The following is a 27826-nucleotide window of genomic DNA, read 5'->3' as shown; positions in this document are numbered from 1 at the left end:
CCTTGTTTTATCCACTAGGAATTTTCGAAAATATGTGTCCGTTGTGTGTGAATTTCGGCTGCTAGGGTTTTCTAAATAACCTAGGATGGCTTTTATAAATTTTCGAAATTTGATGCTTAATGGGTTGGGGTTTTTGAGCTTTTTGTTTAGGGATAATGGGACCTTCTAATCTTAGACAATTTATGCCCAATAATGCCTAATTAATTGTAAAATTAAAATTTATAAAATTTAATTTTCAAAAAAATATATTTTTGAGCTTTTAAAAGTCCCTCATTTGACCAAAACCGGGTTCCCGAATAAAATCGAGATCGTCTCGTAAAATAATTTGAACTCTATAATTTTTAGAAAAAATTAATCATATTTAATAATATTAATAAGCCTTGAAAATAACTGTAAAAAAAAAATCCTTGAAAATATTTATTGAAAAATATTCACTACAACAAAAACTACGTTTTGCAGCGGAGCATCGATGGCACACATTAAAAGCACGCCGCCAATGGTAGTATTTATGGCACACCTATCCATGTTCGCTTTTAATATTATTATAGTTGATACAAACAACGGCGTGCAAAAAATACATGCCGTAAATAGTTATTTCAACGACGAGCTATATATATGCTGTTAAAATTTAATATTTATAGCTTGCCTCACATATTATTAATAGTCTTACAATAATTTTTTTATAATAAATTTTATTATTTACAGCACACAAACCATATTATTAATAAAATAGAGATTAATTATAACAGGGCGCCAAATCACAAATCTCTCGCGCTCCTCTCTTTTCTTCGTTTAGCTGGCGATAGAGTTTTTCCTTCTACAGAATCCTTCCTTCTTATTTCCTTTTTCTAGTGAGAATTGTGAAGATTTGTGTCACGGTTTCAGATTTACAAGACGCTTCTCATCTACGGTAAGTTCCAAATCTATCCACGTTTATAAATCTACCTTGTTCTCTCAAATTCGTGGTACTTTATTTTATTGATTTTGTACGAGATTTTGGTCACGGTTTGTTATGAATTCAAGTCAATTATTTATTGAACGATCGAACGCTGTCATAGCCGAATCCCGTGTATATCAAAACACTAACTAACTAGGGAGAGTCTATGCTCCTCCTGGAGTATTACTCCTCCTTCCCTTAACAATAGACACGTGTCTTATTCTATTATATATATATATATATATTTTTATATTTTCTTTATGCTGTAATCCTCTATTCTTTTTCTTTCTTTTCTTATTTATCTTTTTCACCTAAACTTTTTGTTTTTCTTTTCTCATTTTCTCCTCCCTTTTTAATTTTGTTTTTTAAGAATCTAATTTTATTATTCACTCATACTTCTAATCATATGTCTTTTTACCATTCTTTGACCATTAATATTATTATATTTATTAATTAAAATTTTCAAAATCTAAATCCTAGAATTTAAATATTCCAAGATATTCTTCATATATTTTTATTTTTAATTATCTAAACTAAATTGGAAACAATTATTAATAAAAATATATTTTAAAGAAATAAAATAAACTTATGAATTATGAATTGTTTTAAATAATTTTAAAAATTAATATTAATTTTTACTCCTTTAAAATAAGAGGATAAGTTTCAAATTAATAAGAATATTTTAGGAGTGATAATTTTTTTTTTTTTTTTTTTTGTATGGTGTTAGAGTAGTTTTGGACCCCACATAATTAATTTTTTTCTGATGGACTCGAAAATTTGTTTTGTTCCAAATTAGAATGTTTTGAATAAAATAAATTTTGTTTTAAAAATAAAAGTAAAACATATATAAACACAAAAACTTACATAAATTTTAGCTCAAAAAATTAAATAGAATTGAAATTAAATAAATTTGCATTTTTTTGTAGTATTAATGAATACAAATATATTATCACTATTATTTTAAAATATCTGATTTTAAAATTCTTAATTTTAATAAACAAATTATAAAATTTGAAAGAAACGATGGCCATTTTTTATGGATGTTTATAACTCGTAAAATTTATTATGAGTTATAATTTTTTTTTCTCTAGTAAATGTAAATTCTTTGTAATTTTTAAAGTTTATTATGATGTATTTTTTTTCTAGCTAGTAAATGTAAATTCCTTGTAATTTTTAAAGTTTATTACGATGTATTTTTTTATCATTAGTAGGGCTATTATGGTTACAAGTATGAAATATTAATAAAAATAAATAAATAATAATGAAACAAGTCTTAAAAAAATGACAAATCAACATTAAGTTGGGAAAAACGAAAAAAGAGAACGAGAGAGGAATGGAAAAAAAAAAGAAAAAAAAGACTGCAAATGAGTTTTTTATATATATAAAAAAGACACATGTCAATTTATGAGAAGGGGGAGTAAAGCTCTAGGAGGAGCATAGACTCTCCCAACTAGGGCTCATGAACAATCGTTTGTTTTCAAAATAGAAAATATAAATTTTTTATAAGAGTGTATTGAGAATATAGGAGTGTTCGATTTGAGTCACTGTTTTTGTGGTTACAAAGTTGATTCAGGATATAGATCTGTGTTTTTATTTTTTGCTAAGTTTCTGGAGATTTTGTTTATGATATCCTGTTGCTTGAATTCTCATTACTAGATCGATAATATGAAGTATGTGATAATTCTTTGCTTGAATATTTGAATATAATAGATGTAAACACGATTTGGGTCTTTGATTTTCTAGACATCTTGCTTGAATTCCTTTTTTCTGTGATGTGTATAGCTGGTTCTAAGTGAAGTGTTATATATTTCTCTTGTATGCAGACTTGAATCACTAACTGACATCATATCCCGGTTCTAAGTGAAGTGTTAATATATTATCTTGTATGCAGACACAAGACCAATAAAGCTAGGCGCCATTCTCAATCACAGAGAGAGAAAAGGAAAAAGGGCCTAGCTTCTGAGGAACCTAAAGAAGTTGCTGAAGGAGCTAAAGATGTAAGTTATTTTGACTTCACACGGTTTCATTTGGCAGTCGCACAAATATTCTCTTCGGTTTATTTCAGTGCTTGGTCTAATAAATTATACTTTAGACCTCTGGTATTTAGCAGCATAGTCCTTTTTGTGGGCAATGTGATGTAAGCATCGGTGCATGATCTCAATTCTTTATCATTGTTTCTGATTGGTCGCCTATGTTGTGGGTATGTAACTATTTTCTCTCATTCTTGTTCTTATATGTTGTGTCCAACCGTATCTGTTAATCCAATGTGGAAATGGGGTAGCACACTTTCTGTTATGTCATTAAATAACTATTTTCTCTCATTCTTGTTTTTGTGGGTATGTAACTATTTTCATCATCCTCCCACAAACCAATGTGGAAATGGGGTAGCACAATTTCTGTTCTGTCATTAAATAAATAATAGATGAATCCATCCATTCTTTTTACAATTTTCACTAAAACTAGAGTTACATTTTCCACCATCATCTTGACTAGTGAAAAAATAATGGTAAAGTGTGCTGAGAAATGCATGGCCGTAAGTATCAAACTAGAAACAATATTTCCAAATATGTGACCTTTTATCATTGATTTCACATTGAAAATATATTTATCTCTCTCTATCTCTCTCCCTCCGTGTGTGTATATATATTGATGTGTTCCGGATAAATCGGGTGAGCAAAGTCAGGGCGATCTACTGGATAGTGATATAAGTATGATGTTTTTAGGAAAATGAGCAAGGAAAATATATCTGTGAGGAAGGTATATCTCGGGTTGCGGTGTATATCTCGGGCTTCTACCGCAACCTGGAGACAATGAAACGAATACGTGAATGGACGTCGGAAGGGTGTCCGACGTATTCACTCCGATACTTAAGTCAGCAGGTGAAGAAGAAAGGTGAAGTGGCTTGTATATGTGGTGATATACGTGAAAATGCTCAAGAATTCAAAATTTCAGAATCTGTAAATGAGAAGTGTACCTGTTATTTATAGGAGAAAATCCCATTATTACCTTGTTTTCAGTGCCCACCTGCTAAGTATGGCAAAACGGCTGCCCATACCCTGTTTCTGATGACTTCCTAACACGCCAAACCCATTTAGTTCAGACAGTAATGATTGCCAAGCATAAGATATCCCATATGGTACACTCGAGTGTGATGCGCTTCTCGAGGTAGCCCGGGTAAAAGCTCCTGGGAGATTGCACGACAGCCCGGGCTTCTGATTTCCCGGGGAGAAAATATCCCGGGTAATCCCATGCCCGGTTGCTGAAGAAAGTCATACGCATATTGACTCCAATTTGGGCTATCCATGTAGTTTCCCGCGTCATCCATGACCCGGGCTGTTAGGGGGGTATCACCACCCATCCCTTAAATAGTCGGGCTAGAGTCTTACTCGCTGTCCCGATCAGTCACGCTTAGGCTTTAATAGAAAGATAACCAATTCCAGATTATAAAAGCATCGGGGGCTTTCAATATCCCAGATATGGGATGAGGTGCCGAGAATTTCAATCTTCCGGGCTTAAGATAAGATTCCGAGAACTCATGTCTCCCGGACATTGAATAAGATGCTGAGGCCTTATGTCTCCCGGTCTTTGAATAAGATGCCGGCGCCTTATGTCTCCCGGTCTGTGAAAATATTTTTGTCATTTAGTCTTCTCGGGCAGTGGAGATGATGTTGTGAGAACCCGAGATTTTACGATCCCAAGTAAATAAGGTAAGAAATATACGAGCTTAAAACTTAGCTTAATCTAAGATCAAAATACTTTCATTCTAATTATAAACTTAATTATGAACTTAGATTTTCAGCTAGTAACTCGTGGAAGTAACTTCAAAGCTCGGGAATGAGCTCAACCGGAAGCCGAGCTACAAATAACCATATCCATCGAAGAATTTTCACGAGAGGAGTGAAACCCCAGCTCAAGAACACGAACCTTCAGCTCGAAGAAGCTCAACCAAGCTTGTCCTAACAAGGCCAAAAAGGGAGCTAAAAGTTAAGCTAAAGGTTTGAACAAATTAAATATACAAGAAAAGACTTTTAAGTAAACCCATAAAGGAGCTAAGGGATTAAGCTAAGGGTTAGGACACATTATTGATGCAAGGAATGACCCTTTAGAAAATCAAGATGACAATTAAGGGTGCACTGGGATTTTGGACCACAATTATGGATAGCCTTGAACTTGAGGAATGCATGGAGAATTGAAACACAATTAAACCTTTTCTTGGAGCCCAAGTGGTCGACCAAGGGCTAGATGAAAGGGCTAGCATTTCTCTATAAATAGTACCACAATCCTCATGCCAAATGCACTTCAAATAATCCCTCAAAAAGCTACAAAATTTCGGCCCTCTCCTCACCTTCAAGCCTTCGGCCGATTCAAGCAAGGAAAAAGAAGAAAGGAAAGCTCGTACAGTCCAGAACAGAATTCCTACGTCGAGGTGCTGTGTGATTGAAGACTGCATTTTCCAAAGTTGCGCCGAAGTGCTGCCCGATTTTTGAGAAGACGTGTTGTATCAAAATCTGCAAATACTGTAAGTGGGCTTTTGTTATATATTCGTTTGTATTTTTAAACTTGAATATATATTATGACATGCATGAGTGTGTGTCTCCATTTTCGAAAATATGAAGTCTGTCCGTTTAAAATTTCGATCGATTATATGCTCAGTCTGTTATTCGAAATTCTTTGGTTACGCTGAATCCGTCTGAAACTCTGATATTTGAAAACTCTGATACGTTCTGTCTGGTAAATCTGAATCTGTGTTGCACTGTTACAAATTGATTTGAAATGGGATGAGAATTGTGATTCTGTCTGGCCCCCAATGGTGGGTATAAAACCATTTCTGTCTGGCCCCCAACGGTGGGTATAAAACCGTGTTCTGACCTCACCCCTTAGAGGACTAACATATTGGGGACAATTTGACCATGGAAATGAGATGAGTAACAATGTTCTGTCTGTTCTGATATGTTCTGTTCTGAATTGAGTAATTGGTTTCTGAATTGTTATGAATCATCTGATGAATTCTGTCATTTATTCGATTTGTCTCTGTCCTGATAAGTTAAGAATATTAAGTTTTGAAAGTCTGTTAAAAGAACGTTTTAAGAAAACTAAGTTCTATATGTATCTTTGGAATCGATCGACCCCCAGTTGCTGAGTGTTTCCCAAAACACTCACCCTTTACAAATTTCAAATAAAAATGAGGAGCAACTGGAAGAGGAAGAGCAAGATGCTTTCTGGGGTTGGTGAACCGGAGATCAAGATCAGAACTCAAGATTTTGCTTTTCTTTCGTTTCCGCTATTTGAAACTCTGATGTATTTTATTCCATTGTCATTGTAAGACAATACTTTATTTATGAAAAAGACTGGTTTGATTTGATCCGAGGCTTTATTGTTTTCAATTTAATTGTTAAACAATGCCGGATGTCACCGATGCTTCAGACTCGGGGCGTGACAGATGTCATGATGACGTATGTCCTAGAATTCAAACGGTCTGAAACGTTTCGTATTCTGAGAATATGATAAGTCTGACGCTTCGATATCCGTGCACGTCCTTTCATCTACCTGCACAATTTCCAAGATGCCTCCTGATTGTTCGATCCAACTTTAGATCAACGGTTGAGATCAATTTCCTCCACCTATATAAAAAAACACACCCCCTTCATTTGTCACTTTCTGAAATTTTGAATTTCTCTCTAGATTTCTCCGACGCATAGTGCTCATCTTCTCCGTCGATCGTCAATCACCGATTCTTCACTCCAATTTAATTCTGTAAGTTTTCTGCCTTTCTCTTCTTCTTAGCAATGTCAAATTTCACCTCTTCTACCTCCGGAGCAAATGCGCGAAGCTCGCCTAGCCACGAGTCCACCGCGATGCGCTCCGATTCTACCCCTTCTCCTCCTCCACAACGCTCCTTCATCCTCTCCTCAAAAAAGCACAAAATCAAACATCCAAAATCCTTATCTGCTGGTCTCTCCCGAGCCTTGAAAAAGAGCAAGGGCAAGGACAAGGACAAAACCCGAGCTTCCTCCCCACCCCAATCTGAGACCCGGGGGTTCCACGGTTCTCTTCAATGTGCAGCACTTTGCGCTCGAGAGCGGATGAGGAACTCAGGACCCTTGGTTCCATCCCCTCTTCTTACCAAATTTTGATACCAGGCCCCTCTGATAGGGCCAACAACCCTCCCCCCGGCTTCACCATTTTTTTCCGGGATCAAGTTAGAAATTGTCTCCGGTTCCCCATTCCCCCCTTCTACATAGAGTCACCAGGTTTTTTGGTGTACCTATTAACTAAACCCACCCTAATTCCTTCCGGATTATGGCCTCGGCCTATATCCTTTTCTAAATGAACAGTCTCCTCATCACCCCCTTATTCTTCATCACTTTTTTGTTTGCAGACTGGTAGATAACGCCTTCTCTCTGTCTGCCAGGCTTAACTCCCGGTTCTTTAATAATATCCCTTCTGTCCAGAAGGGATGGAAAGGAAGATTCTTTTTCATTCACCTCCCGGCCCCTCTTCCTTGTCTGACCGGGGTTCTCCCTTCGCTTCCTACACAACCTTCTCTCTTCAAATCCTACAAATTTGAGGAATCATACACCCGAAGCCAAGAGTTGGTGGAGGGTCAAAAATTCTCCTCTTCTACCCTTATCTCTGAGGAGAACTTGGTAACATACGGGTGGGTTGAGTGCCAGGGTAGAAGATCCATTAGACCGGGTCATTGAAGAAGTTGCTGGCTCGGGTGCTCAATCCGATAACTCTTTCCTTCAAACTCTGTTGTTTATTCCTCTTGTCTTTTTTTTTTAGAATAACACTAACCCTTTCTTTCCTTGTTCAGATAATATAGAGATGCAGGAGGCCTTAGCCAAGAAGTAGGCGGCTGAGAAGGCAGCGAAATAGCAGAGTCTGGCAGCCTGGAGAGCAGCTGCTGAGAAAAACGGCCGAGGAGGAGGCGGCCTCGGCTGAAGGAAACAGTCCGGGCGAAAAGTCATCAAGACCGGGAGGTGACTGGCTCCCTGGAGGAAGATGAAGATCATGTTCCCCTCGTCTAGAGGAAAAGAAAAGTTACCACAAGCCCCGAACTGATGCTGTAGAGAGTATCCAGGGGGAAAGCCAGGGCGCACCCTCCCAAGCAACACAATCCAATCCTCATGTCCAAAGCCGGCCACTCCAAGAGCTTCTGCAGCCCAGTTTGCCTTCCCGGGCCAACATCCTCATAGAGGTAGCCACTCCAACTAGACTCCTACTGCTAAAACAGATGCTGCTTCCAGTCGAGGAGGCACATTTGAAGAGCTCCCTTCCCACCTCCATACTCTTCGAGGGGTCCAACCGCATTTTATCTGTAAGTTCTTCAATCTTCTCTTCTCTCCTTTTTTTTATTACTAACCTCTTGTGAACAGGGTGTTCAACTGCTGATTTTAGCTTTTGAATAGGTGGCGGCGATGGCCACCACTGCCAATAACAAAGCCCGGTCAGGAGCAATTGTGAGGGGAGCTTTCCCGGGCTCAAACAACCCACGAAGGAGAAATGGCCGACCTCAATGTCACTCTGGACAAGGCCAGAGATGACATTAATGAGGGTCTTGTCCGGGAGGAAGCTCTGCGAGGTACTGTATTTGCCTTGGAGTCAAGGAATCGTTCTCTATCCGAGCAGGTAGAGGTACAGCAATCCCGGGTGGAGAAAACGGAAAACGTCATGGCCCTGGCTGAGCATAATAAAGATAAATGGCAGACCTCCTTCCACTTATCTTCTGAATTCAAGGCGGCCATTGTGGACCGAGCCTATCCTCTCTTTAAGACCGGCTTTGACATGTGCCGGGTGAAATTTGAAGATGCCGAGCTATCCTTGAGGATTGGAAAAACTTCTCGGACTTTGGCCGAGCCATAGCATCCCTTCCCAAGGATGGCGAAGAGGAGAAAGATGATCAAATAGAGGAAGAGCAGCCGGGGTCAGGCCAAATAGACTTAGAATAGGATTTTATTCTTTTCTTTTATTTTCTTTCCTTGTAATCTCTAGCTTCCGGGCTTTTTATTAATGAAATTTCAATCATTTTGTCTTCATACGCAGTGTTTCCATTTATTCTTTAATGCTTACCATATACCCGGCTTTAGAGATAATCTCAATCACGACTTGTGAATAAGAAATCACAAAAATTTCTAAGTGTTGTAAATTAACCGGTCACTCCAAATTAGTAACCAGGATGTTGAACCTTGAGCCTGAATGAAAATCCTCGTACTTAATAATCGCTTGAGGTGTAGACCCTCTAAGTCTGGGTACAAAGCATGGATTGTTTCAATAACCAGAGTGTGGAACCCTCGGCCGGGTATCATGTCCCAAGACTTGAGAATGGTGGAGGTGTGGTGCCCGAGCTAGGGTGTAGAGCTCTGGGTTTATTAATAACCAAGGTACGGAGCCTTGGGACGGGGATTAGGTCCCGGCACTCGGAAATGGTTGACGTGTGGTGCTCCGAGCCAGGGTGTAGAGCCCTGGGCTTATTAATAACCAATGTACGGAGCCTTGGGCCGGGGATCATGTCCCGCGACTTGGGAATGGTTGAGGTGTGTTGCCCCGAACCAGGGTGTAGAGCCTTGGGCTTATTAATAACCAAGGTACGGAGCCTTGGACAGGAGATCATGTCCCGGGACTTGGGAATCATCGAGGTGTGGTGCCCCGAGCCAGGGTGTAGAGCCCTGGGCTTATTAATAACCAAGGTACGGAGCCTTGGGCCGGAGATCACGTCCCGGAACTTGGGAATGGTCGAGGTGTGGTGCCGCAAACCAGGGTGTAGAGCACTGGGCTTATAAATAACCAAGGTACGGAGCCTTGGGATGGGGATCATGTCTCGAGACTTGGGAATGGTCGAGGTGTGGTGCTCCGAGCCATGGTTTAGAGCCCTGAGCTTATAGATTAACCGGGGCTTTGTTCTTCCCGGCTTTTAGATATAACATTCACATTCATATACTTTATGAGAAGAATATAACTTTCATTATGTCTTCAAATAATTACACCTTTCAAAACAAAATACTTCTTTAAATGAAATGGATTCCATGGTCGCTTGAGAGAACGTCCTTGAGCTTCCTCTAGATAAAATGCTCCCGAGCTAACTTTCCGGGTTATTTTATAAGATCTTTCCCACCGAGCTTCCAATTTTCCCACATCTCCGGCTGGATTGACTTTTTTCATCACCAGATCTCCTATCTGAAAGTATCGGATTCGGACTCGTTTGTTGTATGATTTCATAATCCCGCCCTCAGTAAGCTTCCATTCGAATTAGAGCCTGCTCTCTCTATTTTTTTTCACTAGATCCAATTCCATTGACCGGCTTTGATCATTGTCATCCGGGTAAGATTTACCCGGGCAAAAGATTGCTCGATTTCAACCGGCAAAACTGCTTCAGAACCATATATTAGATTAAAAGGAGTCTCTTGAGTAGGTGCTTGGGGAGTAGTTCAATATGCCTAGAGAACACTAGGCAATTCTTCCACCCAGTCTTTTCCTTTGCCCTGTAGCCTGGTTTTCAAGGCTTGCCCAATAATTCTGTTAACAACCTCTGTTTGACCACTGGCTTGAGGATAAGTAACAGAAGTGAAAGACTGAGTGATTTTCATTTCTTGGCACCAAGCCGTGATCTCTTTTCCTTGAAAAAAGTGAAAAACAAGTTTAAAACATTTTTAGGTCGAGGGATAAGAAAGCCTCGCCTCAAGAAATGAATTAAAAAACGAGTTTAAAACATTTTTCAGTTCGAGGGATAAGAAAGGTCTCACTCAAGAACTGAATTAAAAATTCTTCTTAAAAATATAATCATTTACGCGGTTTAATGAAGTTTTAGCAACTTTTAACATTCAAGCAGTTTAGGCAATAAATCTTAAGATAATAGTTCTGTTACATAGAAACTAACTGGATAAATATGATGTTTATTTAATCAAATACGCGTCCCTTGTATCATACGCTTAAGTAGACCAACATGTGTAAGGGAAATTGCTACTTTAATAGCAAATTTTACACAACATCAAATATCAGTCAGTTTATACATAATAGACATGAATATATCAACAATTGGTTGCCTTGAATGCTTTGAAATGCTGCATCGATCTTGAGTTTCTTTGCCAGAAGAGCAGTTAATTTACCTTGGACTTAATCTCGATGCTGGCTAACTGATCTAGCTGACTCAAACTAGATTCAACTGATGATGAAACTCATTGATCATCTAATTTGATCTTATATGGCAATGAAGCGGTGGTATACTGCTGATTATTAAGCTCCTAATCATCCAAAATTTCAGTGTAGTTGGGTTTCGTTTGTTGATCAGTAGAACTGGTAGGCTGGAAACTGAAATCTTGTCCACTGATCAGTTTAGCTATTCTGCTGTCAGTTTGGACTCAAAACCCTGCAAGTTGCTAAAACAACAAAATATGTAGGTGAGAGAAGTGGATACAATGTTAGTTGCAGATCCAAAAATCTTATCTCTTCCCTTGGTAAACTCATATAAAATTTTTAAGAGGATTTTAAAAACCATTTTAAATAACATTTTGAAACAAATTTAAAATATCAGTTTTCAAATGTTCTTCTTATACCAACTAGCTCTAATACCAATTGATAGATCGGTTCTAGATACCTAAGAAGGTCCTTCAAACACGATATTCTCAATGAACTATAATATCTCATGTTCTAAGAATGTAAACACCAATGAATTAAATTGAGTTTGGTGTTAAACCAAGCGAAAAATACTCGAAGTAATCTTTCGTTAAGAAAACTGGTTAATTTGAGAGCTTTTTACGTTGTGTGAACTGAATAACTGAAATAAGGGGGATCAGTTCTTGCTTGTATCAGTTCAATTCTGGTGAGAACTAAACTGATATCAGCTCGAACTGATCAAATAAATTTGAAAACAATAGTTAAATAGTTAAGCACACAAGATATGTTTATGGATGTTCGGAGACTTTAACTGCTCCTACGTCACCCCTTCTACCACCTCGGGTAGGATCCACTAGAAGACTTTGATTTATATAACTACTTGTACAAACCCTCTCAGCTTAGGACTTACCCACTGCCTAAATGAACTCATAGCCTAGACTGAAGGCAGCACCTTCCAGCCAACACTTGTTTAACATCTATGTGTTAAAGACTACATACACAAGTTTAACGTCTTTGTGCAAGACTCACTCAGCTATTCAGTAAGCTCTATTCTTTGTGTATATGTGAGTGATGGTGTGTGCGTTTGTGAGAACTGATACAGAAGTGTTCTCACACACTGAAGGAATTGTACTTCTAATCTAAGCTGATAACACCATGAAGTGTTCCCTCAAATCTGGGCGGATTGTTTCTTTTAAGCTGATATACTTTGAGCGTGACCTTCTTTTTTTCTCATGATTTTTACACACTTCTTTGTTGATGATCTTGATCTTGTATTTACAGAGGCTTCGTGACCGTTATTCAATACTCATCAAATATGTCTGTTGAAGTTTGAATATGTTCCTCGATATTTGTGTCTTGTCCTTTCTGACAGTCATTCTGGAACTTCTTGACTTTAAGCTCCGCTGCAACGTTCATTATTGTCCACTTACTGAACAATTGCTTTCCTTAATGCGCACAGCTGGATTCCACTTAGATAAGCTTGTCGTGGTCTTCAAACTGGTCGGCTCCTAACTGATGTCCTGAACTAGTCAGTTGAAATGTTCTAAAACCGGTTTGATGAAATCAGTTGGCTCATCAGCTGAACTGATTTCACTGCTTCAGTTGAACTAATCAGCTGCGCTTTTCATCAGATGAGCTCCTTATCAACTGCCCGGGCTTCTGAAGATCTTTTGTTGAACTACCTATCAGCTGGACAATCAGTTGAACTGGTCTTCGATATATCAGTTGAACTGATCTTCGATATATCAGTTGAACTGGTTCAGTTAGGGCAATCAGTTGGCGCTTTTAGTTTGCGTCTCGATAGCTTCAATTTAGGCTCGGTAGCTTTCTGTGCACTTAGGTAAATTCATTATAAACAAAATAACAAGTTCTGTTAATATCAAAATCAAGATTACGAACATGAAATATTCTAACACCTTGCAATAAGTTAATGAACTGCAAAAACCCTAGCCCTATTTGCACTCCTAGCACCGTAGTCAATCTTAGCCCAAACTAGCTCGGCCCCGACCTGACCAGCTACCCTGGCACACGCTCAAATCCCTCCTGGACAGATCAAACTCGGCTTTAAGGTCCCATGCACGCAGCCTTGCGTGATTTCACCCGAAGTATACCCTCAAACGCGTCCCATAGCCCTTATGACTTGATAGAGGTAATATTTACGTGTTTTAATACATTGTGTGAGTCGTAGTTTGCATCGTTCTAGGTTATTTGGAGTCTACATTCTGTCTATTTCTTCTTATTTTATTGCATTTGATCACCGCTCACTTAAGTTGGTTATTGTGCAGAAAAGTGGAGAAAAATCAATTGGAAGAGAAGGCTGGGGACAGAATATGTCGCGCTTTGACCGCCCCAGCGCGAATGCCGCAAAAGAAATGAGTGCCAAGCAGAAGACCTCGCGCTAGGGCGATCAAACTTACCGCCCCAGAGCGAGAGGCTGAAGGAAAAAGAACAGGAGACCTTACGCTAGAGCGGTCAAACTTGACCGCCCTAGCGCGAAAGGCTGCGGAAGACACCAGTAGTACTGTAGATCGCGGGGAAACTTGACCGCCCTAGCGCGAATTAAAATAGGAAAGTTTCCTATTTGGATTTTATTCAATTTGGAAGGTGGATGGCTAAAGGAGAAAGCCTAGGCACGAAATTCAGACATTGCTCAGCAGCCACCACAAGCCTTGGAGAGGATTTCGCGCTTGGATAAAAGATTCGAAGATTTCTGGGCATCGTCTTTGCGGTTTTCGTCAAATTTAGTATATCTAATTTAGTTTTTATCTTTTAAACATTGTTGTGTTTATGTTTATTATGAATTCGAGTAGCTAAACTTACATATTTGTTGGGATTTAAGGGGATCCTACCCTGAACTTTGATTTAGTTAATTCATATTTCAATTGTTGGTTTATTCTTGATTGTGTAACTGTTTTCATTATCATTATTAAAGAATAGCTAACTTTAATAATAATCTTATATTGCGAGTGAGTTCGAGAGAATAGCTTGTGATAGGAACGAGTAGCATAGTTCGTGGAACTACAATTTACATAGACATATAAAATTGGATACGTGCCGATAGTCATAGTCCAGTAGGGCGAAAACTAGGGGATTTCATAGATCGATACGATTCACTCTTGATAAATAATTAAAGACATTTAATTACTTCATTGAGTAGAATTAGTTTGGCATAGCTCGAGAGGACGTGTTCAATTGAATAGGAAATCCTGTCGGAAGCATACAATTAATATCGAACGAATTAATAAATTAACAAGGTGTAGGTGAACTGAAATTCCCAACAAATCCATTTTTCATTGAATTTTAATCAGTCATTCTAGATAGTATATCTCATTATTTAATTCCTGAATATTTTTATTTGCATATTTATTTGAGCATAGTAGTAGTAAACAATCAATTCAAATTTCATTGCTAAAGATTTGATAACTGAAAATAATAATTGTAAAATACAGTCTTCAGTGGAACGATACTCGTACTCTCGTACATTATATTATTACTTGACATCGTGCACTTGCGATTAATTTTCGAGCATTCAAAACTATATTTTTATTGAGGATTCCACAGTGCAAGTTTTGCTCGATCAAGTTTTTGACGTCCTTTGCCGGGGACTGTTAATTCACAATTTTATTTTTAGTTATTTTCTTTAGCATTGTCTCATTTTTATTGAATTAACACTCCATATTCTATTACAGATATCTCTTCCAGTACATGCCAAAGTCACTTGACGTGGAGCTTGAGCAGTTCGACCCTGAATTTGAAAGAACTTTCCGCAGGAGAAGACAACAGCAGAGACTGAAGGAATTGATGGAGAGGCACGAGCACGAGCATGAGGAGTAACACCATGAAGATAGACATGTTGAGATGCCACGCCGCATACCGATGCTAGAGTATGCCCAGCCTTCCTTGGATGGAGCACACCCCAGCATTATGAGGCCTATTGTGCGGGCAAACCACTTTGAAATCAAGCCAGCTATAATTCAGATGATTCAGAATACAGTCTAGTTTGGAGGATCTGCAGTAGATGACCCAAACACGCACATCGCAGATTTTCTTGAAATTTGTGATACTTTTAAATTTAATGGAGTTTCTGATGATGCTGTTAGGTTGCGTTTATTTTCTTTCTCCTTATGTGAGTAAGCTAAAGCATGGTTAAATTGTTTGTCTCTAGGTTCGATCACCACATGTGAGGACCTAGCGAAGGCGTTTCTCGTTAAATACTTTCCTCCATCCAAGACCATGAAGTTGCGGGCAGACATCACCACATTTGCTCAATTCAAGAAGGAGTCTTTATATGAGGCATGGGAGCGCTTCAAAGATCTATTACGAAGATGTCCTCATCACGAACTGCCACTTGGGTTAGTCGTTCAAACCTTTTATTATGGCTTGCTTACTCTTAATCGTACTACGATAGATGCTGCTGCTTGTGGGAACCTGTTGAGAAAAACTGCTGAGGAAGGATATGAGTTGTTGGAGGAGATGGCTGCTAGCAGCTATCATCATCAACCTGAAAGGAACAACCAGCGGAGAAGTGCAGGAGTCCACCAGGTAACTGACATTTCTGCTATCACTGCACAGCTTGATGTTTTGAACAGGAAGTTGGACGTTGAATATGGGTGGCACGGCTATGCGTCTTCAAGAGATATTTTGTGAAAAATGCGGAGGAGAACACTATGTTAAGGACTGTCAAGATGGATATCCCTTTTATGTGCAAGAAGGGGCACCGGTGAATCAAGTGGGAGTACAAAACCGTCCAAGGAATGAACCTTATTCGAACACATACAATCCTGGATGGAGGCAACATCCCAACTTCTCATGGGGTGGCCAAAATAGTCAGAATCGACCACAGGGAGGACAACAATATGTGAAACAACCAATGTACAGATCTGACCTCCTAGAAAGAAAAGTCCAATTTGGAGCAGATGATGTCTAAGTTCATCTCATCTACCGAAACTAGACTCCAAAACCAAGATGCATCGATAAATTGGATAGAAAATCAAATTGGATAGTTAGCAAAGATGATAGCAAGTAGAGAGCCGGGCACCTTGCCAAGTAACACAGAGACCAATCCAAAAGAGCAAGTGAAGGCCATCGAGTTGAAGAGTGGAAAGATCTTAGAGGCTAGAGGGACAGAAAAATCTCAAGTAAGGGACGAATAGATTGAGTCATCAAAAGATAAGTCTTCTAACTCTACATTTGCACCCACCGCACAATCTAAAATTGTTATCCCTCCTCCTTTCCCCGCAGCTTTGAAAAAAACAAAACTTGATGTGCAATTCGGTAAGTTTCTTGAGGTATTTAAAAAATTGCATATCAATATTCCTTTTGCCGATGCTGATGCAAATGCCTAGTTATGCTAAATTCTTGAATGATATCTTAGCAAACAAGAGAAAATTGGAGGATCACATGACGGTAAATCTAACTGAAAATTGCTCCGCTTTGGTGCAAAACAAAATCCCACCGAAACTTAAAGAACGATGGTGTTTTTCTATTCCTTGCATGATTGGTGATGTTGTTTTTCATAAAGCTTTGTGTGATCTTGGTGCGAGGGAGTTTTTCTATTCCTTGCATGATTGGTGATGTTGTTTTTCATAAAGCTTTGTGTGATCTTGGTGCGAGTATTAATCTTATGCCTTTGTCTGTGTTTAGGAAAATTGGATTGGAAGAACCTAAACCGACGAGGATGTCTTTACAGCTAGCAGACACATCTGTCAAGTATCCACAGGGAGTTATTGAGGATGTGCTAGTGAAAGTGGACAAATTTATTCTTCCTGCAGATTTCGTGGTGCTCGACATGGAGGAGGATATGGAGATGTCTTTGATTTTGGGAAGACCGTTCTTGCAACTGGCAAGGCCCTAATTGATGTGCAAGAAGAGAAATTGAGATTGAGAGTGAGACAAGAGGAGATTACTTTTGATGTTTTTAATGCACTTATAGTTATAAAATTGATGCTTTTGATGCTCTTGTGTCTATCTATGTGCAGGATGCTCTTAGGGACCCTTTGGAAGCCACTCTCACTATTGAATTGAGAGAAGATGAATTGGATGCAGAGAAAGCCGAAATAGTGGCATACCTCAATGCCAACCAGCCATGGAAGAGGCCAATAAGGATGAGATTAGAGGACTTGGGGCGATCGAAGAGACTTGACCCCTCAGAAGTCAAGTCTAGAGGAGCCACCAACTCTGGAGCTCAAGCCATTACCTTCACATCTGAAATACGTCTATCTAGGTGAGAATAATAAATTTCTTGTGATTATTTCTTCTTCTTTGGCAGATGTGATGGAGGACAAACTGCTGGAAGACTTGAAAGCACACAAAAGTGCATTTGCATGGAAGGTGGCGGATATCAAAGGGATCAATCCCTCAATCTGCATGCACAAGATATTGATGGAAGACAAATACTCACATCTTGTGCAACCTCAGAGAAGATTGAATCCAAAGATGCAAGAGGTAGTAAAAGCAGAAACTATCAAACTCATTGATGCAGATATTATCTATCCTATATCTGATAGTGCATGGGTAAGTCCTATTCAATGTGTGCCGAAAAAGGTTGGGATTACTGTTATCACAAATGAACAAAATGAATTAATACCCACTAGGACAGTTACGGGATGGCGTGTGTGCATTGATTATAGGAAATTAAATGATGCTACCCGTAAAGATCACTTTCCACTGCCCTTCATTGATCAAATGCTTGAGAGGTTAGCGAGTCATGAGTTATATTGTTTTTTGGATGGGTATTCAGGATATAACCAAATCATGATTGCACCCGAGGACCAAGAGAAAACCACTTTCACTTGTCTTTATGACACTTTTGCTTTTAGACGGATGAGCTTTGGTTTGTGTAATGTCCCTACCACTTTTCAGCGATGCATGACGGCTATATTTCATGACATGATAGAAAATTTCCTTGAGATATTTATGGATGACTTCTCTATATTTGGCTCTTATTTTGATGACTGTTTGCAGAATTTGAAGGTGGTGTTGATAAGATGCGAGGAGAAAAACTTGGTACTGAATTGGGAAAAGTGCCATTTTATGGTACAAGAAGGCATAGTGTTGGGGCACAAGATTTCACAACATGGAATAAAGGTGGATAAGGCAAAAGTGGAAGTTATCAAGAACTTACCACCTCCGACATCCATAAAGGAGTTAGAAGTTTTCTAGGCCACGCCAGTTTTTATCGGCGTTTTATCAAAGATTTTTCAAAAATTGCCAAACCTCTATCTTCCTTACTTATGAAAGATGTGCCTTTTGATTTCAATTCTGACTGTTTACAGACATACGAGGAATTGAAGGAGCGCTTGGTGACGGCTCCTCTCTTGGTGGCACCAGATTGAGATCTACCCTTCGAGGTCATGTGAAATGCCAGCGATACTGCGGCTGGTGCTGTCCTTGGCCAAAGGCGAAACAAGGTATTTCATACTGTATACTATGCAAGTAAGACTCTAGATGAAGCACAATTAAATTATGCCACCACTGAAAAAGAATTACTTGCAGTAGTATTTGCACTTGAAAAGTTCCATTCATACCTTGTTTTGTCGAAAGTAATTGTGTTTACGGACCACTCTGCCCTTAAATATCTGCTTGCTAAGAAAGAGGCCAAACCACGATTACTTAGGTGGATATTTCTTATCCAAGAGTTTGACCTCGAAATAAAAGGTAAAAAAGGTGTAGAGAATGTGGTAGCTGATCATCTTTCTAGGCTTGAGCATGTTAGTGAAAATTTTGAAAACGATGATATAGATGATTGGTTTCCGGATGAACTGTTGCTAGTGGTGAAACACTACCATTGGTATGCAAAATTCGCTAACTTTCTTGTCACAGGCACACCACCACCAAATTTATCGTTTCACCAACGAAAGAAATTCTTCTCTGACGTGAAATATTATTTTTGGGAGGAACCATTTTTTTAAGATTTGTGCAGATTCTACGATAAGAAGGTGTGTTGTAGAGGAGGAGTTTGGTCAGATCCTCAACCATTACCATGACCGTGAGGTAGGTGGTTATTTTGAACCAACAAGGATGTCATCTAAGGTATTTGAATGTGGCTTTTATTGGCCAACCCTGTTTAAAGATGCTCGTTCTTATGTGCTAACATGTGATAAATGCCAGCGGACAGGTAACATCTCTAACCGTCATGAAATGTCATTAAACAATATCATTGAGTGTGAGGTTTTTGTTGTGTGGGGGATAGACTTCATGGGACCGTTTCCCAGTTCGTTCACGGAAAAATATATTTTGGTTGCGGTTGATTATGTGTCTAAGTGGGTAGAGGCAGAAGCATATTCCACTAATGATGCTCAAGTGGTCCTGAAATTTTTGAAGAAAAATATTTATAATAGATTTGGAACACCACGAGCAATCATTAGTGATGGTGGCACCCATTTTTGTAACAAATTATTTGAAAAACTTTTGAGCAAATACGGTGTCACACATAAGATTTCTACCCCCTATCATCCCCAGACGAGTGGTCAAGTGGAAGTGTCTAACCAAGATATCAAGCGGATTTTGGAAAAAGTGGTAGGTGTCAGTCGAAAAGATTGGTCTGTGATGTTAGACGATGCTCTTTGGGCATATAGGACTGCTTTTAAAACACCTATAGGCAGTAAACCATATAGGCTACTGTTTGGTAAAGCATGTCATTTACCTGTAGAGATAGAACATTGGGCATATTGGGCAACAAAAGCATTAAACTGTAACTTTACTGATGTAGATGAACGACGTCTGCTTCAACTGGATCAGTTGGAGGAATTCCGGAATCTGGCGTATGATCTCGTACTGTCATACAAAGAAAAGACAAAGAAGGCTCATGATAGGCGGATCATCGAAAGAGAATTCAAAGAAGGTTAAAATGTCCTGCTCTACAACTGCCGGTTGCGACTGTTTCCCGGAAAATTGAAGTCGCGATGGTCTGGTCCATTCGTGATTTCCAAAGTATACCCATCGGGAGCTGTAGAACTGCAGGATGGAAAGGATGGGACGTTTACGGTCAATGCCCAGCGACTGAAACACTACATGGGTGGCACAATTGAGCCACAACTTGGAATCACCCAGTTCCAAGACAATCCAAACTAAAATTGACCGACATTCAAGCTCTCGACTATAAATGGAGAACTACCTCTCTTCCCTTTATCTTGCACTTAATTCGATTTTGTTATTTTATTATTTAAAAAAAATATTTGCAAAAACCCGAGGCGGTTGCGGTAGGGCGGTATCACTAGACCGCCTCAGCGCGACTCCTTGGCACGCTGGGGACAGTGGGTATCGCGCTAGGGCGGTAAAACTTGACCGCCGCAGCACGACCCCTCTGATTTTCCCCAGAACGCAGCGCGCTAGGGCGGCCAAACTTTACCGCCCCAGCGCGTCGCGTTATAAAACCATCCCCTTCCCTTCCCCTTTTCACTCTGCGCGCCCCAACTCTCTCCCCCACAACGAAATTTCTGATAAATCCACCCATCACCTTCAATTTCTCCTTCTTGATTTGCAGGCACTCGAATTCTTACACTCCTAGAGCACTCAAACCGCCGGTGACTCCGTTCTTCATTCAAATTCTGGACAGCTACGCGGATTGACCTTGGCATCTCTCCACACCCACATTCATACATGGCCCCGAAGAAATCAAAGGTAACACACGCCTCTTCCTTCTCATCGTCTGGTACTTGAGATAAATTTGTCACTGAGGAAGCCCGACATAGATATGAACATGCCAAAGTTAATAGGAGCCCTATTCCAGAGCGGGGGTTTGATTTATCCTCTAGATCCTTAGGTTTGACGTGTACTATTGCGAACCGGGGATGGGAATCTTTTCGTGCTCCACCTAAGGCCGCGGTGGTTCCTCTTTTGCGTGAATTCTACGCCAACGCCGCCGAGAGGACTGATGGAGCGGCTATGGTACGGGGTAGGCTAGTCTCTTTCGACTCAACCACTCTAAATGCATTATTGGCTACCCCTGTAGTTGATGAGTCTGATTTAGAGGCGTTAATCGCCAATCCGAATTTCGAAGTCATTTTGCAATCTATATGTTACCCGGGGGCTAGGTGGAAAACTCCGAGTTGTTTTCTGGAAAAATATTTGTTTTTCAAGCCCGCGATGTGGTATGCATTCCTATCAAAACGATTGATGCTAATGTCACATACCAGTAACGTTCAGAAAGACCGCGCCATCCTGGTGTACGCACTAATGGAGGGCATTCCCATTAATGTGGGCTGAGTGATCTTTTCTCATACATCAGTCAATACACAGCTCGAGCATCGCCCTATTCTTTCCTACTATTATTACCGAGCTGTGTGTGCAAGCCGGGGGAGTTGTTAATGTGGAGGACGAATGGCTACAACCAATGAAGCCCATTGACGACTCGTGGGTGAAGACGAAGAGAGGCAAGCATCTATCGACTTCCCAGAGGTACCTGAGGAGGAGGAAGCCGCCAACCACCCACCACTACACCCACAGCCCCGTCGACGGTCCATTATTGATAAGGTTGACGAGTTATGTGCATTTGCGGTCCATCAAGATCAGTATAACACTGTCAACAGCGCACACATGGCATCGATGGAGTCTCTAATACGCGGGATGACATCGCACATGGGCCTTGACACCGCCACTTACCCACCACCACCGACGTTCCCGCCTCTATTCCCATTCCAGTATGTTTATCCACAGGCCGACGATCAGGAGCTTGGCGTGGTACCACCCGAGGACGTGGAAGATGGGCTGTGATCAGGGGAATTCACTGTTTCCCCTTCTTTTATTTCATTTTTTTTCTTTGCTACTACATTATATTTTTGGTTCTTATTGTTGTTTCCTTCCGTCATTTATTTTGCATTTGTGCCTATGTTCTGCATTCATTTGTTCGTTTATGTGTTTCAGTTTTTTTTTCTTTTTGTGCAATGGGGACATGGAACACTCTTAGTATGAGGGGGTCATTCAGTTTGTGTCTTGCATGTGTTTCAGTTGATGGTGAAACAAGTGAGTTGGTAGCCAACGATGATTTTAGGTTAGATGAACTGCATGTTGCTTAGTCTTGTCACTTATTATGAATCCCCCGGCGAATGGTGAATTTGTATATGCACACATAATGGGTTTTGGTAGTAATGTTAATGACAGTTGAGTTTAAAAATCTGTGGGGAAACTAGAAAAACATGAGATGCGAGTAGAACTTGAATGAATTTCTGTTGACAGTCGTGACTAACCAGTGGCATACACTCGAGTAGACAAATTTAATCCCCCTGGAATAATCTTCGTCCCAATCGTGCATCGAACCTCAAAAGTCCCCCCTAGGTCAAATAAATGAACATACCTTATATTCAAAGCCCATGGAGTATATATGAAAAAATTATGCACTAAAAAAAAATTAAAAAAAAAGGGGATGTAAGGTGTGGGAGAGCCAAAAAGTGATGAAATCCTATCCCGAGGATAAAAAGATGGAGATGTAAGGCATTGAGGAATGTCAGCTAAAAATGCCGACAAGTGCATAATGAAAATGATCAGTGTACTCCCCATCTTTTTGAACCGTTTGAAACGTTTATGGATATTGACTCCCTAATTCTTGTTGGACAACTATGAAACTCTGCCGCTGTGTGTTTACTGGTTGGTAACGAATAGAAACAGAACTCATGATAGAGAAACTTGCGTTGAATTATTAATTTGGTGACTTGCATGATTCACAAATGAAACTATCTGAAGCACGTGCTGGTGAAACCCACATCACACACACACGACCACATTTTCTGGTCAGATCAAAATGCTATAAGATGCTTTAAAAAGGGGGTGTTAATAGATTCTTTGAGTTGACTAATTGGCTGTAGTTCAAAAACCCGTTGAGGCATAAGATGTCAGTTTGCTGTTTCGCCATCAGTTTAGTTGTTTTTAGTACTTTCACTTTGTGGTTTGGTTCACATTTTTGTTGTGGTCTGTAACCTATTTTGCTTGAGGGCAAGCAAAAGGTTAGTATGAGGGGGTTGATAGAGGTAATATTTACATGTTTTAATACATTGTGTGAGTCGTAGTTTGCATCGTTCTAGGGTATTTGGAGTCTACATTTTGTCTATTTCTTCTTATTTTATTGCATTTGATCACCGCTCACTTAAGTAGGTTATTGTGCAGAAAAGTGGTGAAAAATCAATTGGAAGAGAAGGATGGGGACAGAAGATGTCGCGCTAGGGCGGTCAAGTGTGAATGCCGCAAAAGAAATGAGTGCCAAGCAGAAGACCTCGCGCTAGGGCGGTCAAACTTTACCGCCCCAGCGCGAGAGGCTGAAGGAAAAAGAACAAGAGACCTTGCGCTATGGCGGTCAAACTTGACCGCCCCAGCGCGAGAGGCTGCGGAAGACACCAGTAGTACTGTAGATCGCGGGGAAACTTGACCGCCCTAGCGCGAATTAAAATAGGAAAGTTTCCTATTTGGATTTTATTCAATTTGGAAGGTGGATGGCTAAAGGTGAAAACCTAGGCACGAAATTTAGACATTGTTCAGCAGCCACCATAAGCCTTGGAGAGGATTTCGTGCTTGGATAAATATTCGAAGATTTCTTGGCATCGTCTTTGCGTTTTTCGTCAAATATAGTATTTCTAATTTAGTTTTTATCTTTTAAACATTGTTGTGTTTATGTTTATTAAGAATTCGAGTAGCTAAAATTACATATTTGTTGGGATTTAAGGGGATCCTACTCCGAACTTTGATTTAGTTAATTCATATTTCAATTGTTGGTTTATTCTTGATTGTGTCACTGTTTTCATTATCATTATTAAAGAATAGCTAACTTTAATAATAATCTTATATTGCGAGTGAGTTCGAGAGAATAGCTTGTGATAGGAACGAGTAGCATAGTTCGTGGATCTACAATTTACATAGACATATGAAATTGGATACGCGCCGATAGTCATAGTCCAGTAGGGCGAAAACTAGGGGATTTCATAGACCGATATGCGATTCACTCTTGATAAATAATTAAAGATATTTAATTAGTTCATTGAGTAGAATTAGTTTGGCATAGCTCGAGAGAGCGTGTTTAATTGAATAGGAAATCCTGTTGGAAGCATACAATCAATATCGAACCAATTAATAAATTAACAAGGGGTAGGTGAACTGAAATTTCCAACAAATCCATTTTTCATTGAATTTTAATCAATCATTCTAGATAGTATATCTCATTATTTAATTCCTGAATATTTTTATTTGCATATTTATTTGAGCATAGTAGTAGTAAACAATCAATCAAATTTCATTGCTAAAAATTTGATAACTGAAAATAATAATTGTAAAATACAGTCTTCAGTGGAACGATACTCGTACTCTCGTACATTATACTATTACTTGACATCGTGCATTTGCGATTAATTTTCGAGCATTCAAAACTATATTTTTATTGAGAATTCCACAATGCAAGTTTTGCTCGATCATGACTTTCGAACCTAACCTTGACCAAGACAGCCACTCTCCAGCCCATATGGACCACGGCTCGGACCCTCCAGGATCTGCACCATAGCTCTGCTCGACCCTTGCATGGCCACTTCTCCCCCTCTGTCCGATCTCACCCTAGCTTCCCTCAACAAGGCAAAATCCGATCGCTCCTTGCCTAACCATGATCCGACGTGCACTCGCCCCTTTATCCTTCTAGATATTGACGTGTTTAGCCTCTTGGGACAAAGGTCTAGCAGCCCTTGCACGAAGCCATGGAAAAACGTGACTTATATGTAAAATTGTATGCGTATTTCATGAAAAACCTTGCAAAAATGATGCAACATAAGAGATCTAATAATTTCTCATGCATAAACACACAAGTCAGCATATAACGATGTGAATGATGAGAAAAACGATGGCGTGCCTTTGCGTATATATGCTAAAACCTTAGAAATATTCGCGTAGAACTTGCACCGGAAAGATGAGGAATGATTTATTTGCAAAAACTTGAGAGAATTCAAAGGTGGCTGCTGGTGTATTTTCGAAAATGCTGCTAGAGAATGATGGAGGAGGTGATCGAGTTGTTTAGGAAATATGTTTATGGTCTAAGTGTAGGGTTAAGTCATAATATTAAGTGCTAATGAGTCTTTAATTAAAAATAAAGAGATTAAAAAGATTTTAGTCCTATTAGGCAATAAAATAATCTCATTAAGCACAAAAACACTCCTGAAAATATTTCATTTAAGTACATTTTTTAAAATAATACCCGAACCCTCAAAAAGTCCTCCGACTTGCTAAATTTTGCGTATCGGTTTAAAATATGACTCGGCAAGTAAAAATACCAACCATGGACCATTTTCGAAAATCACCTCTAATTGCACCATATATTAAATAATTAAAAATTAATACTTAATAAAAATATTTTTCCTTAATTATCTCCGTCTCCGTTCCTCGTTCGAGCGCGAAATACTATTAAAAGTCCTAATACGTGAAACTTTAATAAACCATGAAATAGACCGCATATCCATGCAATAATCATGCATTTAATGCTTTAAAATAATTAAACACATATTTTAATAAAACCAGATTGCATGCAGTCAGGTTACGTAGCTCGAATTTTCTTGGACCTTACATGTTGACTATGAGAAAACCTTTTCTCGAGTCGCGATAGGAAGTTAGCATAAAGTATGCAAACTTCACAGATCCATTTATGGACTCGAACAGACATCAAGGAGCTGAACCTCAGATTTGACAACACTATCAAAGAGTTGATTTTTCCAAGAATCCTAAGGAACCTTGTGTGTACAATAAAGTTAATGGGAGTGCAGTGACATTCCTGGTAATTTACATTGATGAGATTTACTCATTGGGAATGATGTAGGGATGTTGCAATCAACTAAAGTATGGTTGCTAGTAAATTCTCCATGCTCATCCAATCCACATATATCGATACCATACTAAGGAGATTCTCTATGGAAGAGTCCAAGAAAGGATATCTCCCAATGTCTCATGGTATGAGTCTACTAATTCTATGTTCCCTTAGCCCGACGAAGAGATAAAACCATGAGCCACATTTCATATGCGTCTGTTATAGGCATTATTATGTATGGTATGATATATACTCGAAGTGATATTGTATATGCACTGAGTGTTGCAAGAAGATATAATTCGAATCCTGATCCATTGCAGTGGAAATCTGTGAAGGACATTCTTGAGTACTTGAGAAAGACTAAAGATTTTTTCTTGGTTTATGGATGTGGAGGATTAAAATTGGAAGGCTATACTGATTATAGCTTCAAATCAGATATGGAAGATTCAAAATCAACCTCTGGATTTGTATTCAAGCTCAATGGTGTGTTGTCTCTTGGAAGAGTTCCAAGCAAGATACCACAGCGGTTTGACCACTGAGGTTGAATACATAGTTGCATCGGCTACAGCAAAGGAGGGTACTTGGATGAGGAGTTTCGTTCAAGAGTTGGGTGTCATTCCTCAAACAGTTGATCCAGTCACGGTCTCCTATGACAACACTGGTGCCGCTGCACAAGCAAAGAAATCGAGGTCTCTTCCGCAATCCAAATATATACTGAGGAAGTTTCACATAATCCGAGAGATTGTGGGAAAAGAAGACATATCGATAGAGAGAGCCGCCTCTTCAGACAACATTGCCGATCCACTAACAAAGCCCCTACCAGGACCATTGTTTGAGAATCATCGTGAAGCAATGAGTCTAAGATCTATGGGTAGTTGGCTATAGGGAAAATGAAAGATTGTTAGAGTAGGTGCCCAGCAAGCCAACTTGTGGCTTGGGCTTTTATTAGCTCTAATATAAAATGATCTTTATTTAAATAATATTTTACAATTTGATTCAATTATGACATTACGTTTTATCTGTATACACATGCATGGTGCATAGATAAAGTCCTTAAATATAAATTAGGTACCATGAGGTTTGCCTCGTAATGTAAGATTATGAAACTCATTAAGAAGTGAACTGTATATTATAAATAGGTTCTTAGTCGAATGAGCCGCCTAAAATAAGTATAAATGTCTCTTGAGCTTGAGACTAGCATTTGTGATGTAAACATCATGTTTCATTGTCAAGGACATAGAGATGTTCATTTATACAGATGAGTGATCATATGATGATGCACTGAACAACCCTTCCTCGGACTGTCCAAGCGGTTATCACTTATCGAGTGAAATAGTTCGCGGTTATGGTTGTACACCATTAGTCCTTCGATCCAGGACAATGCAGGCGCTATACGTACTAGTATGCACTTTGATCCGTTTACGGACTCCATTGAGCGTCATCAGGTGGCGAGGTTGGCTGTAGAGCCCAAAAATCAGTACACATAAAATCCTTGCATTTATTTTAAATTGTTAAATTGTTTATTTAATTTTAAAATAATTTTAGCAGTGCTTGACTTATGATGGCATTAATTTAAATTATTATATGTTTAATTGATGCACGTTAAAATGTTTTCTTGAGTTTATGTTTCAGGCGATTATTCGATGCGAGATCGGGAAAAGAGATCGTGACGATTTAGGCAATTTACAAAAATGTGGTATTTTATTGCACACACAAATTTACGCACACAAGTTCAGCACACACAACACACACATACACATTTTATTTCATTTTTTAGAGGAAAATCTAGTGTTCATAGTGGTCTCCAGCAGCCACCCTTCCTTTCGAATTATTTCAGCGAAGTCACGTCAATTTTATTCAAGAAATCGTGCCACAATCGTCCCGGATCGGCCCTCGTATCTCTTCGCTTCGGTATCGCCGTATCGTGAGTTTTAAAGATTAAAGGTATGTATATTCTTTCGTTTTTGCATCGATCTTGTCATAGAATAGGTTTTGATGTTTATTGTGTGTAA

General features: G+C 39.3%; 1 long non-coding RNA gene and 1 other non-coding gene across 3 annotated transcripts in view; one reads left to right on the top strand and one right to left on the bottom strand.

The window, feature by feature from the left end:
* Window positions 1-767: 767 nt before the first annotated feature.
* LOC142539102 (uncharacterized) overlaps window positions 768-27826 on the top strand; it is a 29033-nt gene continuing 1974 nt past the window's right edge. Inside the window, exons 1-3 of one of the 2 annotated variants that reach the window (XR_012818812.1) lie at window positions 768-910; window positions 2829-2934; window positions 3030-3622. This is a non-coding gene — a long non-coding RNA (uncharacterized LOC142539102). Of the gene's footprint in view, window positions 911-2828; window positions 2935-3029; window positions 3623-27826 lie in introns of those variants that run through there. The other variant, XR_012818813.1, reaches the window with a different exon arrangement.
* On the bottom strand, window positions 15288-15393 carry LOC142541194 (small nucleolar RNA R71). The gene has a single exon (XR_012819261.1). It is a non-coding gene; the product is annotated as a small nucleolar RNA R71 (small nucleolar RNA).

This window comes from Primulina tabacum, chromosome 3 (genome assembly GCF_025594145.1).
Source record: "Primulina tabacum isolate GXHZ01 chromosome 3, ASM2559414v2, whole genome shotgun sequence".
In the NCBI taxonomy this organism is placed as follows: domain Eukaryota; kingdom Viridiplantae; phylum Streptophyta; class Magnoliopsida; order Lamiales; family Gesneriaceae; genus Primulina; species Primulina tabacum.
The sequence above is the reverse complement of the archived record's forward strand: the minus strand, read 5'-3'. Positions and strand labels throughout refer to the sequence as shown.